At 38.0% G+C, this 13,916-nt stretch overlaps 1 protein-coding gene across 4 annotated transcripts in view; it reads left to right on the top strand.

Moving 5' to 3' along the window:
• LOC129720813 (bifunctional heparan sulfate N-deacetylase/N-sulfotransferase) overlaps positions 1-13,916 on the top strand; it is a 328,426-nt gene that overhangs the window by 37,155 nt on the left and 277,355 nt on the right. For 2 of the 4 annotated variants that reach the window (XM_055672582.1, XM_055672581.1), the window contains exon 2: positions 3,141-3,205. The exons of the other annotated variants lie outside the window; for them this stretch is intronic. The gene's annotated coding sequence lies outside the window, so the exon portion shown is untranslated. The remainder of the gene's footprint in view (positions 1-3,140; positions 3,206-13,916) is intronic. 4 annotated transcript variants of the gene reach the window in all.

Below are 13,916 nucleotides of genomic sequence, written 5' to 3'. Positions count from 1 at the left end.
AGCCAAACTGCTGCTCGGCTCTAGTACAGAGCCGAACAGCCCACAGTTAGTTGGTCATTGCTCTTTATTTTTTTCGGCGCGCGATAACATCGCGCAAATGATGTCGGTCATCACAGTTTGGTACCATGCGATTAGCTTAACAGCTTATGCTGGGGTACTTTTTGTGACACGTTGACACCGTTCGTGTCCGTCACCGACCGGTTGACAATGTGATAAATGCAATCTGAAGCAGAGAGACAAAGTTTGTGATTCTGACACCGGGATCAGGATGATTTAGTAGCACACTGACTGGCCAGTTGATCGACGTGAACATACAGGCATACATTAAAAATCACTTCCCCATGCACGGTTTGGAGTTTGGTTTTGTCTGGTATTCTAGGAAAATTAGTGTAGCTGTGTCTGTGTTATGTATTTGAAAATGGGAACTACATTTTTCTGTGTGCTTTTCGATGCAAAATCTCGCTGTAATGCAGTTCCGATTAGCATAAATTTATTTGTCCAACAAAAATCATAAACTAATCGTTTATTTTCGGATCAAAAGGATGAAGCAAACCGTTAGTATGCGGAAATCTAAATCCCTCGTGAAGAGTTATATTTGCAGCACTTTTATTGATTTGAAAAGTGTACGTTTAAAAACAACTTGTACTCCGATTTCACAGTTTCAGCCAAGGTTCGAACATACGACACCTGGGGCTGTACGGATAGCAACGTACCTCTAAACCAACTGAGAGCTAGATTACGAAAAATATTCTTACTAAACATCGAAGACATTCTGTGCCGTTATGGTTCTGTGCGAAGCTGTGATGCACTACAGAGTGGGTGAAAAATTCCTTCGCTTCCTCAAGTTTGTTACACATGCTTGCTTACATAACTTCTCTCGTCCTACCGACGACGACGGCTGCCCGCTGCTTTCGTGGTGATGCTTAGGCGCTTTCGTGCCATTTTCATCGGTGCGGTGGCATATCGCATCCGCATATGAGGGCGGGATTTCACGCGAACTCGACTATGAAGTTGGTGATTCTTCCAGAAAATAAAAAAAAATTAAAAAAATCCTTTCGAATAAGAAACATTTCAATTTTTGATTTTTCTGAATATTAGGTTTGCGTGTTACCAACGACTGGATGAATTGTTATGAAATCCCTCATTCGCCAGCCCGGTTACGCTTCGAAGAGTGATTTTTTTCTTTCAAGTGGCTGCAAAATGAGAGCCCAAGAGGACTGCCGGTTTGATGAGCGTTGGATGGGAACCGTTTGTGCCAGAAGCTGGGTGTGATTAGGGAAAACGATTTATAATTGAAGTGCACTGGCAATAAGTGAAGTGCAAATCCGAGAGCGCAAGGCTCACAAGTCGGGCCCTTGTTTGTGTTTTTTGTGCACCGACCAGAAGGATTCTTAGAACCGTTATGCTTGCATACCCATTATGCCATGCGCTAGCAGTCGATGGGTAAGTGTGCGTGCTGAAACAAAAGTTCCTAGAGATGTACCAGCAAAAATCGGGTATAAATTTTAAGAAAATTGACCTTGCACTTATAAAATATTTTTCTTCTCTCAGTGCTGCAATAGTAGAATTTACCGTAGCACGGTAAAGCATATGGCAGAGTAAACAAGCCATTGCCTTTCTTCCTGGATATACGGTACAGGATGCCATATCACATTTCGTCATACGTGAACATATATAACTGTACAATAATGTTTGATTTTTCTCCCCCTGCCTTATGTGCTCCATTTCTTCGACCTCTCGATGCGCTGTGTGTGAGGCTCTTAGTCTAGGCTGCAGGGATCTTTCGAACGTTTCACAATGACCCTTGAAGATGGCAGAACAAAAGCTCCGCCTGTATGCGCACCCACATTGCTCCGGAACGACCTTACTGGAAGTGGGAGATTTGGAACACTTGGTTACGCAAACATACCAGCTACAGTAACCATCGCATCGCCATCATCATTCTCGTCGTTGTCGTCGACCAGCGATCGTAGGGATTGGCAGGCGCCAATAAAAAAAAACTATGGATTACAGACACAGATTGGGAAAAAAGGAAAAAAAAAAATCCAATTTTCACTATTTGTATGGCGAAACCGCCTATACACTTTCCCTATATTCCTCCACAATCGATAAATTGATTGCATCAGAACTATTTATCTTCTGAACTGATAGGATTTCGGTAATTGGAAACTCAATAGAGTGTGATAAAACCATAAAATATGTCACCCAACTTTTTTCCGAGTATGCATAATTCTCAGCTATTAACACCAAGGGCTAATGCCAACAATGTTGTCTCTAACGAATCCAGCCTGACGCAACTCATGGGCGAAGTTATTTCTCTTTTTCTCTCTCTTCGCAGAATCTAATCGAACTGAAATATGCTGCTCCTCTCCGGTCGGTTGGCGATCAGAAAACTCTAAAAGTACCAATGGCAAAAGTCCTTCCGCTAACTGCCAAAGATAGCAGGAAGCAGTGAATGGACTAAATTAGCAGTCAGCTCACGAACACCCAACTTTCGGAAAGTATTTCCGAAATTGCCTGACGCGGCGGCAGGAGATGAAAGATATACGGATAAATGTCGATAGATTTTCTATCTGGAGGCGGTTCTAGTACGAGAGAAAAATATGCCATTGGTCTTTTATTGATGCTGAAGATAGTTGTTTCATTAAATTGCTTAGCCGTGTCAGGTGACTTCATTCGATTTCAGCTCCGACACGTTGTCGTGACGTCTCTTTGCACTGCTGGTGTTGTTACTTTTATTTTGGGTTTTTTCGTAAGTTGCTGATAACAATTCAGTTATAAATTTCATTTTTTCCTCTTAGGTTCGCTTAAGAAATTGCTACGTAACGTAGCGTAGAAGTTGTCATAATTCTTCTACGCAATTACATCACTTCTAATACTTGTCTAAAAAGCCAATCGACAATATCAGTTCGTCTTTCTCGAACATAGCTCAGTTTCCGATAGCCTGATGTAGAGGCTACAGGTTTTGCTTAAGCATGGTGTATCAATAATATTTAATATTAAATACTTTACGATGTTGCAATCTGCTGTTCTTGAAATTATACACATGCACTATAATAAATAAACAGTGTAAGAACCCCGTTGATTCAATAGTCAATTGTTAACAAATATTCTAATAACGACTTTTGTTTCTATTTCAGGTACGGCTCTTCTTTATACAAAAGAATAGTTTCAAAGTTGTCATCAGATCGACCGGCTTTACTAGGTATAATAAGCAATTTTTACTAAATAAATAATTTCATGATTTCTATTTACTCAATATTTTGAGTAGGACCTCCTTTCGGCAAAGAAACTCTCATCATTATTATTTAATAATATTTGATTATCTTTAAACATAACCTGAGAAATATAAAATCACAAATATTTGAATTTTCGTTGAAGAATGCCACCAAAAATGACCGAAACGTCGGGCAATTCGACTCGTTTCTTTGTTAAAAACAGAAAAACACCCTTATTTGAATTACTCTCAGAAATCCATTTTGAAACGATTGCTCTAGGAACGATGTTTATTCAGATGAGTGGTTCCATGTTGAACGTCCTAACGTCCAAATTCGACCAGTTTTTATTTCAACGAATCTTTTTCACACGGATTTTGTTTAACAAACAGAGTATTTTTCGCTCGTGAATTTGTTTTAGACTCAAGAGTTTTTTTTAATTTTGATTTTGAATTTTGATTGTATAAAAACCTATCTGAGAACGAGTAATAAGGAACTTAGAACGCTTTGCACAAATTTATACACAGAGCAAAATTTGTTCTTGCAAAAATAATTTAGAGAAAACATTTTTTGAATTTTAAAAATATTTCTGTGATTGTGAACTTTTAAAGTATTCATCCAATTTTCCCAAAAGTGAATTGTGTAATACGGATCATACATTCCTATGAATCCTTGGTTGCTGCTGGAAAATTAAGAATAAATTGCCTAACCATCTCTATTTTCAGAAAAAAAAAGATTCTTTTGAATATAAATTTAACATAACTAGAAAACATGCACTCAGCACGTTATTTACTAAAGGTTTTTTGATTAAAAATTTCTACAAAACTCCGTTAGGCTCATAAACTCATTCTCCATGAACGATATCGTATAGTATTACCTGACATCTAAACTTTAAACACAGTTTCGCAACTATACTTAGAATTGAACGATAAAACTGTCAAAAACGATCAGAGCAGAAAGCGATCTGTGATACGCAGCAGAGTTTGCGCCAATCCACAGTGGTAAGGCACAGTGGCAATAGGGCAAAAAGTGGAACTTAATTCCATAGCGCCTTTCACCTTCATACTAGCTTAATAGTCTTCTCGGAGCAATCGTTTGTATAAATGACCCGCATAATCGCAAATTTTTAAAAAAATATGAAATGTTTACCATACTAAAAATAAAAAAATTACCTTTTTTATGTTAAGAGAACTTTGTTGAACAAATGAAAATCCTATCTATTTTCGGTACAAAATTATAAAGTATATTACAGGGAACTTATTTAAAAGTTAGGTTTTTGTACTTAACTTTCGTAAGTTGTATTTCACACGAAAGTGTAGTTCGGAAGAATTGTTAGGGCACACAAAACACACATTTTTGCCAAATATTATAAATCTCCAGGACTCTTCCTTACAAAGTTATATCATATTTTAGCTTATTTTCCTATAACTTCAAGAACGTATAGGTTAAAAAGGGGCAAGTGGAATCATGATGTCAATACTTTTCCTTGAAGTTAAGCTGATTTACTATAAACTACTTTAGGTTCCATTTGTCCCAATCCACCCATATTAGAGTACGGCGAGCATATATTACTAACTTTTTTGTGTTAAGAGGAGTGAAAGTTAAACTTCCGGTAGGCGCTTGTTTGTGGACTCGATATCACGACTTCACTGGATTTCGAGAAAGCACTTTTTGACGATTCTGTGCTCGAATTAGTCTAGTCTAGTCTAGTCTACACTAACACAGCCAGTACTTGAAAGGATCCTGGAAAATGATATCCACCATTTTAAAAAAATGGTTTCCATACATTTTTCTTGTCAACGGCCAGGCCTACTGTGTAGGGCAATATAATACAATATAATCTAAGAACGGGGACAATCCGTACCAACCGATCCGATATAATTCGTTGGAAGTGACATAGCTAAGAAAGTACACTCCTTTGTTGACCTCCTGGGATGGAACATAGGTATTTCCACCTTATGTCCGGGTTTAGAAACCAAGGATATAGCGCCTTTACTCGCTTCAATTGTTACGGTTGGAACTTGAGTACTAACTCTAGTCCTAGCATTTTTGCTTATGGTTATAGCGCCATTACTCGCTCTCTGAAAGGAATTTGGATTAGTAAATAATAATGAAGGTAATGTTTTGACAGGAAAAGACTTAATACCTAAGATACAAACAAAGTTTGATCGATTAATTATAATCATTTTCCAGGTCGAATAATTATTTGTGTTTAAAAATAACTTACTTATTTTTTTTAGGAAAATGCAAATATGTATATGGAACAAAACAGAGTTCGAAGTTTATTTACAAAATGCCAAAATCAAAATTTTGTTGTCATGGACTTTCTTAAGCCGACCAACAAATAGTATGAAATGAAACTGTTTATGTGCAGGAACAAACGTCCAAAAGCCAGGAAAATCATAGAATAAGAACCTGAAATCGAGTAAAATGTGCGTAAATACTTTCAATAGATATTTGCTAATCTCACGCACCGAATGATGAATTCAAAATCATATTGAAAAACTATACTATACAAAAGCTGAGCGGCATATTGAGCTTTTAGGTTTCGGCCAATTTTGTTTTGTAAGTGTTAACGTGTTCAAAAACTTACGGTGTCTACAGATTTTTCACAAAAAGCTGCAGATTTTTATACTGAAAATATGTGAAATTGTTTTTGGAATTCAAAATGAAACTTTGAATGTGTCAACCCTGCTCACAAGCGCAAAATAAATCGTCGAAAGCTAGAGAGAATAAAGATGTTTTCTTCCGGTTGGTCTTTTCTTCCTTAAAAATCAAAGAAAAAGCCCATAAGAAAATGTCAAATACTTATCTTTTGATTCACTTTTTCCCTTTGAACAACGGTATTAGTGCGAAAAGCGTCTTCCTGCACTCCCGCTGTTGTTGCTTTTTGAGTTCACCTTGCACTCACACGGATTCATGGTCAGCACTCGCGGAAAAACGCGCTCCACCACCGAAATAAAAGGCTACTCCCAGGAATCACCACTGACCAGAGGAACAAAAATGACCGCACCAAACTTTGTTTCTCTATTTATGATCTTGATTAACCACAACTCCGTTGCCTGTAGGGCAGGAACAAACTCAACAATCCACCAATGGAAAAGGCATTTATCACTTTTTTCCGAAAAAAAATTTCGATATCCAAACTGACAAGAAAAAAAAACCATCCGTTCTCTCCAAATCAAAGAGGGGCTCGAACTAAAACCCCTGTATACAAAATTTCACGCCGTTCGGTTCAGTAGTTTTCAAGTCTGTATGGATCAGACAGACATGTACATATTTTTATATGTTTAGAGTTTTACTCGGATTTTTTCGCCAACTGACGAGCCTCTATGTTGTTCCAGATAAACGAAGGCGGCCGTGTCTAGTTTAGCTAACAAACTCCGACGATTCTGAGCTCGAATTAGGATCATTTTCTATTTTGGCCTTTTCTGGCCTTTAGAAGCACTTTCCAAGTGATTCTGCGTTCAATTTGGTGTCATTTTCTCTTTTGGCCTTTAGTAGCAGTTATCGGTGATTCTGAGCTCAATTTAGGTTCATTGTCTATTTTGACCTTTTCTGATTTTTAACACTTTTTGACGATTCTGGGGTCATTTTGAGATCATTTTATATTTTGGCCTTTAGAACCACTTTTCGACGATTCTGGGCTCATTTTGGGATCATTTTATATTTTGGCCCTTCTCGCTCTGAGCTCAATTTGGGATCATGTTCTATATTTGTCTTTGCTAGTCTTTAGAAACACTTTTTGACAATTCTGAGCTCAATTTTGGATCATTTTATATTTTGGCCTTTCTCGCCCTTAGAAGCACTTTTTGGTTATTCTGAGCTCAATTTGGGATCATTTTCTATTTTTGTTTGCCTTTAGAAGCACTTTTTGACGATTCTGAGCTCAATTTTGGATCATTTTATATTTTGGCCTTTCTCGCCCTTAGAAGCACTTTTCTGATTCTGAGCTCAATTTGGGATCATTTTCTATTTTTGTCTTTTCTAGCCTTAAGAAGCACTTTTCGACGATTCTGAGCTCAATTCGGGATGATTTTCGATTATGGGCTTTCAAAGCACTTTTCGACGATGCTGAGCTCAATTTGAAATCATTTTTTATATTTGTCTTTTCGGCGATTCTAGTTAAGTATCAGGCTGTCATATCTAAGGCATCCCACATGGAAGAATTGTTTGCGCTCTTCTGTTTATTTAGTTACATTTTTGTCACAGAGATAAAACGTGCTATAAATGTCATGCATGAGGTTAAAACAAATGAAATTAGTCACAAATAATAAAAAGGCCAAAAAACTATAAAAAGTTTCGAATGTCCAAAACATATTGTTTTTGGCACATTTTGCATGTATAAGATAAGTACAACGATACACCGTGCCCCAGTGCTGCGTCTAAAAAATTCCAGCTCGAAAAGATCCTAGACCTGATCGGGAATCGAACCCGACATCACCACCGTGTAGGAGAGCTAGCCGACATCGCTAACCACAGAACCACGGGGACCACAGCGCCGTAACGTAATTGATCTTATTGAAATTGTTTCCTCCGTTTCTAAGGTATATTCGAAAGTAGAACTGCCAAAACCACCCACTATGAGAATATTCGAATGTTACGCAGAGGCTGTGTAACTTGGACCCTAGACGCCATTTTTATAATCCTTCATAGTTTTGTCAACCCCAACCCCTTTTTTATTGACGTAGAACCACGTCTTCAAGGATGGTTTTCAGAGGTGTTGAATAAAAATCTAATATCAGAACAGCGGACGAAATCATGTCCAATTTTTAATGCTCGTCACTCAATAAGTTTTTAACGGATTTCTTTCGTTTTTGTAGCAATCGATTAGAAAAAAAGCTTCGTATACGCCAAAATTATGTAATTTGATTAAGCGAACTATTGTACTAATAAAAATTTCAAGCCTTGTTGAAACGAAGATTTCGACCTGTGATTGGTTGTTTAATGCTTGCTTTTCCTAACACGGTCGATAGAATTATGTACCTAGTCAATCAGAAATGTACTATTTTGGGCTATATTAGAGCCGACTTCTGATTAAACATACCATTTTACTAGTGGATGGTGACTAGGATGGTCCTAACTAATTAGCGGCGGATAGCAGCAGCAGCGACAGCAAAAAGCAGCAGTAGCAGCGGGTATCAGCAGCCGAAGCAGATTCAGCGGCAGTGGCAGCGCCAGCTGCAGAAGTATAAGCGTCAGCGGTAGGTGCAGCGGCACTTTCTTCAGTAAAAAGCTACAACATGCAAAATGTGCCAAAAACAATATCGATAACGAATTCTCTCAAGTAATCTAGTTGATCGAGACCGCATTAGCCCCCCAGGCTAGCGTGCGATATTGTTTGTTCTGTTAAAACCAACCATTTCACTAGTGGATGGCAATTTGGACGGCCCTAAGAGCAGTGGGTAGGAGCAGCAGCGATTCAAGATAGCATTTAGGATGGATTTACGATCATTTGAATAGTCTAGATGTTGACTTTCGGATCCTGTAAATTGGCCAGAGATTGCCAAATACCAGGTTATATGAGCCGGAACCGTGAAGATATTTTAGGTCGTGAATCGACCCAAGCTACCATATTTTAATGTTGGATAAAAGTCATTGCAAAAGATATAAAATAGTCTATCGTAGTCTTAGCGTCTATCGTTCAAAGAATTAACGGCACTCGAACGCAACGATGCAAGTGTGGTAACGTTGTACCTCAACCTTGCGGTCGTGGTTTTGCACACAATCTTTTGCCTTTTATATTGAGTTGACCTATTAATCTGGAACCGATTAAGGATTTTTAGCCTTTTTTGGTCATTAGTAGTGTATTACAGCAATTCTTAGCTCAACTTATAATCGTTTCTTTGACCTTTTGAAAGTTTTTCGACTATTTGGAGGTTATCCTCATTTTTAGCATGATGAGACACTTTCAAGCGATTCTAAGCTTGGTTTCCAGAAATTTTTCGTCATACTGACATCAGTTAGATGCTATTTTCTCTTTTTTTCCACATATCATTTATTTAACACGGTACAAATACAATTTAATGTTTAACGGCGCCAATTATATCTGAGTATTTTCTCTTTGCCCGTAGAAATATTTTACGGTGCCAAACGTTTTTTTATTCATAAAATATTTTTACATCGATGCCATATAAAAATTTGCTATTTAGTTTTTTCCAGATAATCTGTTTTGGATATCATAAGTTTAAATTTGGATTATTTCCTCTGATGGTCTTCTGGGTTTAGCAAGTTTTGTGCAATTAAGAGCTCAATTTATAATTTCTTCCTTTTGTGACATTATTGGAAAAAGTATTTCGATTACTCTAAACCTCATTCAATATCTTTTTGGAACCTATCCCAGATATAAGACACATTTCATGAAAATTTTACAACCTTATTTGGGTTGTCATTTTATCGACGTTTTCTGATCCTCGAAGCATTTTCAGTGACTGTAATCGCAATCCCATCCATCATTTCTTCCATGGCCGCTTCTAACCTTTGAAAATATTTGTGGGTTTAATTCAGAATCATTATATTTGACGACTTTCGAAAGCGTTCTGAGCTAAATCATTTTGGGGATCATCATTCGTTAGCAATGGCAATGATTTGTAGAAGCTATTTTGGGCTCAATCCAAAACTTTTTCCACTTGTGGCCGTTTTTGGTCTTACGAGACATTTTCAAGACCAATTTAAAATCACGTAACGATTTTGATTCATGTTTCGTACATTCGTATTATGCACGGAATTAAATATCCTAACAGCTTACGAAGCTGTGAAAATGACATAACTTGGGAAAAGGCGAGGCCACTTACAACATGAATCTGAAATAAATATCGCGATTCACGAACAGGAAACGAACTTAAATAGAAAAAAAAAAGATAGGAAAGATAGGAAAGTTTGAGTTTCACCTATTGGTTAAGACATTGTTAAGCGAATATAATAATGCACGCTTTCAAGACGGCACATACGTACGATTCTACAGCATACAATCAAGACATTGGTGTTTAGATTTTTAGAATCCGTTTAATGGTAGAAATATAATAGGCACATTTTCGTCGCCCTTTCCACAGCATGCCACTCCACTAAAGTAAAACGTAGTCTTACATCATAAAAGAAGTTTTCTTCAAGTTTATCACTAGTGATCACTGTCCAGTGCAACAATGCTTGCAATCTAATAAACAGCTCATGTGGCATTACATACAATCCTCCTGAAATTTTTAGTTATTAGATTTATGCATTGGGAAGGTATGTACAGTGCTCCAAATCATAAGGATTTTCTACTGTATAAGATCTGTTCACTTTAATAAAGATTGATTTAGCAAATACTTCTGAAGGAAATCCCGAGAGTGATGTTGAAAACATTTAGAGAAAGTGTTGTTCACTTTCCGTGAGAACCTATATTTTTTGTCTCAAAATTACCTTCTGCTGTGCTGGTGTTTTTCTTAAATGGAAATTTAACCACATTCCCTCATTAAAGCACTGCTCCACCACAAATCGTCTTAACTTTAAAGCGCAATGGCCTTCACGAAGAACATCATATTTAAAGTTAAATTCCAGCCTCGTTTTCCACACCCAGCAGCAAACGTATACAACATAGAGTTTAAAACCGCAGCAAGAAGTCCACCAGTAATGGACACCGGATGGTAATCCTCGCGCTATTCAAAGGCACACTTAGTACCTCCGAGTGCTCTCGGGGGGTCATAATCCCGAGCTGAATTCCCGCACGTCTTCTCCAACCGTCCGGTGCGACGGCGACAGTGAATAGCTTTATCGGCAAAAGAACGGCACTCGCTTGTTCATATTTATTGTTATTATTTATCCGCGAGCGTACGGAGGAGGTTTGTGCGGTGTGCGAAAGTCTAATCCGGAACGGTGCATAACGCGGACAGCCCAGAGTGGCACAAGATAGATGCTTATATAATCTATTTCTCGCCTCAGCGGGGCTGAAAGTCTGTTCCCGGGCTGAGCAGTTGTCAAACTTTGTTTTCCCACTGCTTCTAGTTCTTTGGTGGCTCGAGGAGAGACCACGAGAAGACTAAAGCTCTAAAGTGAACGCAAACCATTCGGATGCGTCCTGAACTAGAAACAAGATAAATATTTTCCAGAGCAACCGGACAAACTGTGGCAAATGGCCAGTCAGAAAAGTCCAGTCTCTCTGTTGTTTCGTTACGCGGGCTTGGTTTTAATCGCCTTAGAAGTGGTCCGTGCGGTGTACCATTGGCACCGGAGAGTCATGTTTGCTACCGTTTGTTTCGCAAAAATGGGTGTGCTCGGACCGACTTGAATCCCCGCTGAGCGCATCAGCCGGTGAGCTATCAACTAGCAATTAATCCATAATTGCCATCATTAATGCATCAAACGTGTTTCGGTGGAACGGCGGTAGCTGGAAGGATTTTATCGGGCGAGATTGTGGTCATGTGCGGCGTCTCCCGCGTGCGTGTAAATTGACAAGCGTATCGTTTAGAGTGGATACGCGGTTGTGGCTGTATTTCCGCGAAGCAGGGTTGAAGTGCGGCAGTATCGATGCTGGTCACGTTGCTTCTATTGTCCAGCTTCTTGAAGAGTCATATGTCAATCCACTTCGATAAGGTAGCAGCCTGTGACAAAATTTCCCTTCGCATCGGAACAGAAAGCTTCAACCCAACAATGCCTAGCAGTAAAACCAAGTGCAGGAATGCATTCAATTTTTTACTTGCATCAGACCAGACTAGACCGTTCAGTGGAGGAAGGTGATTGCCATCTCCGGCCGCTGCCAGACTTTATAACAATCGATTACTTTGACCGAGCTAATGTGCTCACTTTAACGGCAGAAGCGTTAGGGCGGAGCCTTTGTTTTCTATGTCGAGCACGGTCGTCGTATGTCTTTCTCGCCCGGGCGGGGACCGAACGACGATAGTGACTTCGACAAAGGCTGCGAATACACAGACGAGAGACACCACATCTAGGTCAGGGTCTCAATTGTGCTATTCATGATGGGAAGTTTATTTTTAGTGCGAGAATAGTTCTACAGTGTGAATACATCCTCTCGCTACTCTGCATGTGCATGTTTAGGTTGGAAATTGCTGGCGCTGGCGGGGAATAGAAGAGATGAGCTTAGTGGCTTCTATTGATGGGCGTGGGAGTAGTTTAGCTCGGATGCACGTTTGCAGCGCTTTGCCCTGAGCGACAGATACGAGATGCCGTGGGTTGTCTTTGTGTAGAAGAAACTCGTTTGTGTGACACGTGGAACGTACCACGTATTGGATTTTGAACTTTAACGTTCGACTTAGCATGTCGAAAATCAAGATTGAGTGACTCATCATTGCATTGAGTGCACTTCGTCACGTGGAGCTTTGAAATTACCTCTTAAAACTTACGGTTTATAAGTTAGAGTTGGATGATGCGAAACCATATCAATATTGTGCGAAATTAGTAAAGCACTAATGATAGGATTTCAAGCCCGTATAATAAATTGGTCCTAGTTTTAACGGAATGAATTTTTATCCAACGTATGATGATATTTGCTTTTGATGCTTCGGTCTACAAAAAAAGCAATCATCGAAACCAGATTTTTAAACCAACAAACATTCCTATAATGGTAATTCTATGCTTATTGAAACTTCTCGATGATGAGTTTTAATTTTCTTCGAGGATTTTTGTTTTGAAAAATCTTATTTTTCTTTAGAAAAAAGCTAAAAATAATTTGAAACGATTTAATATTTATTAGATGCTCTTGCATAAAGTTAGTTTAAAACAGTTTTTTGTATTTTAGTGGAACTATGTATTAGAAAAAGTACATTTTAAACCAACAACTTGTTTTACAGTGGTCAAAATTAAATTATTTAAGTTTTCTAGAAAAAATATTTTTTGAATAGTAACTTTTTCCTTTATTTTTTTGAGAAACTGTTAAAAATTGAAGCTCAATAAATGCTAGTTTGTCATTTGCAAAAAAAATCTATCATTTTGGTGAACAATGTATGTGTTCATGTACGAATTGATAAGTCAAAGTGATAGTAATTAAAAAGTGAAGATTGAAAATGTAGTGTTTTGCATTATAGTTATGAAAATTATACATTAATCTACATAATAAATATACATACATATCTGCAGTTATGACAGTGAAAATAAAAAAAAAACTATCCTCCTGTCAAGGATGTCAGATCTTGATGAACTACAGATTCAATAACACTTTTTATGAGGTTTTGAGTAATGTTTGGTATATTTACAACCACACACAGCTTCGTTTTATCCTGTAGAATATCTCGAAAAGGTAACGGAATTACTTGTCCCCTCCAAAACCATCCGGAAATAAGCATTTGGATGATTAACATGCAAAAGCTAAAACTGCATCAATATTGTGCGAAATTAGCGCAACTGTTGATTAAGATTAAAACCCGTACCTCGAAAGTATATTGCCCAAAACACGTTTGATGCTCTAGCGTATAATAAATGTATTAAGCAGCTCCAAACCACTACGCTTATAAAGTATCAACTGGTATTCAGCAGGCTGCTATCGTCGAAGCAGTGCAGCTAGCAATGAATACTGATAAATTGTGTACTGACTAAACGACAGAGAAGAATCCGGTCATTTGAAAAAATCATTGAATCATTAACAATTAAAAAGACTTTTGTTCAAAACATTTTGCGTTTAACTATGGCTTTGGTTTCATTCATGCGCATTTGTTTTTTCATTACTGGCATCAGCATCAGTGATTTCGGTGGCAAAAAACATTACTAATG

Source organism: Wyeomyia smithii, chromosome 2 (assembly GCF_029784165.1).
Source record: "Wyeomyia smithii strain HCP4-BCI-WySm-NY-G18 chromosome 2, ASM2978416v1, whole genome shotgun sequence".
Lineage (NCBI taxonomy): Eukaryota > Metazoa > Arthropoda > Insecta > Diptera > Culicidae > Wyeomyia > Wyeomyia smithii.
This window is presented reverse-complemented; position numbering and strand designations above follow the sequence as displayed.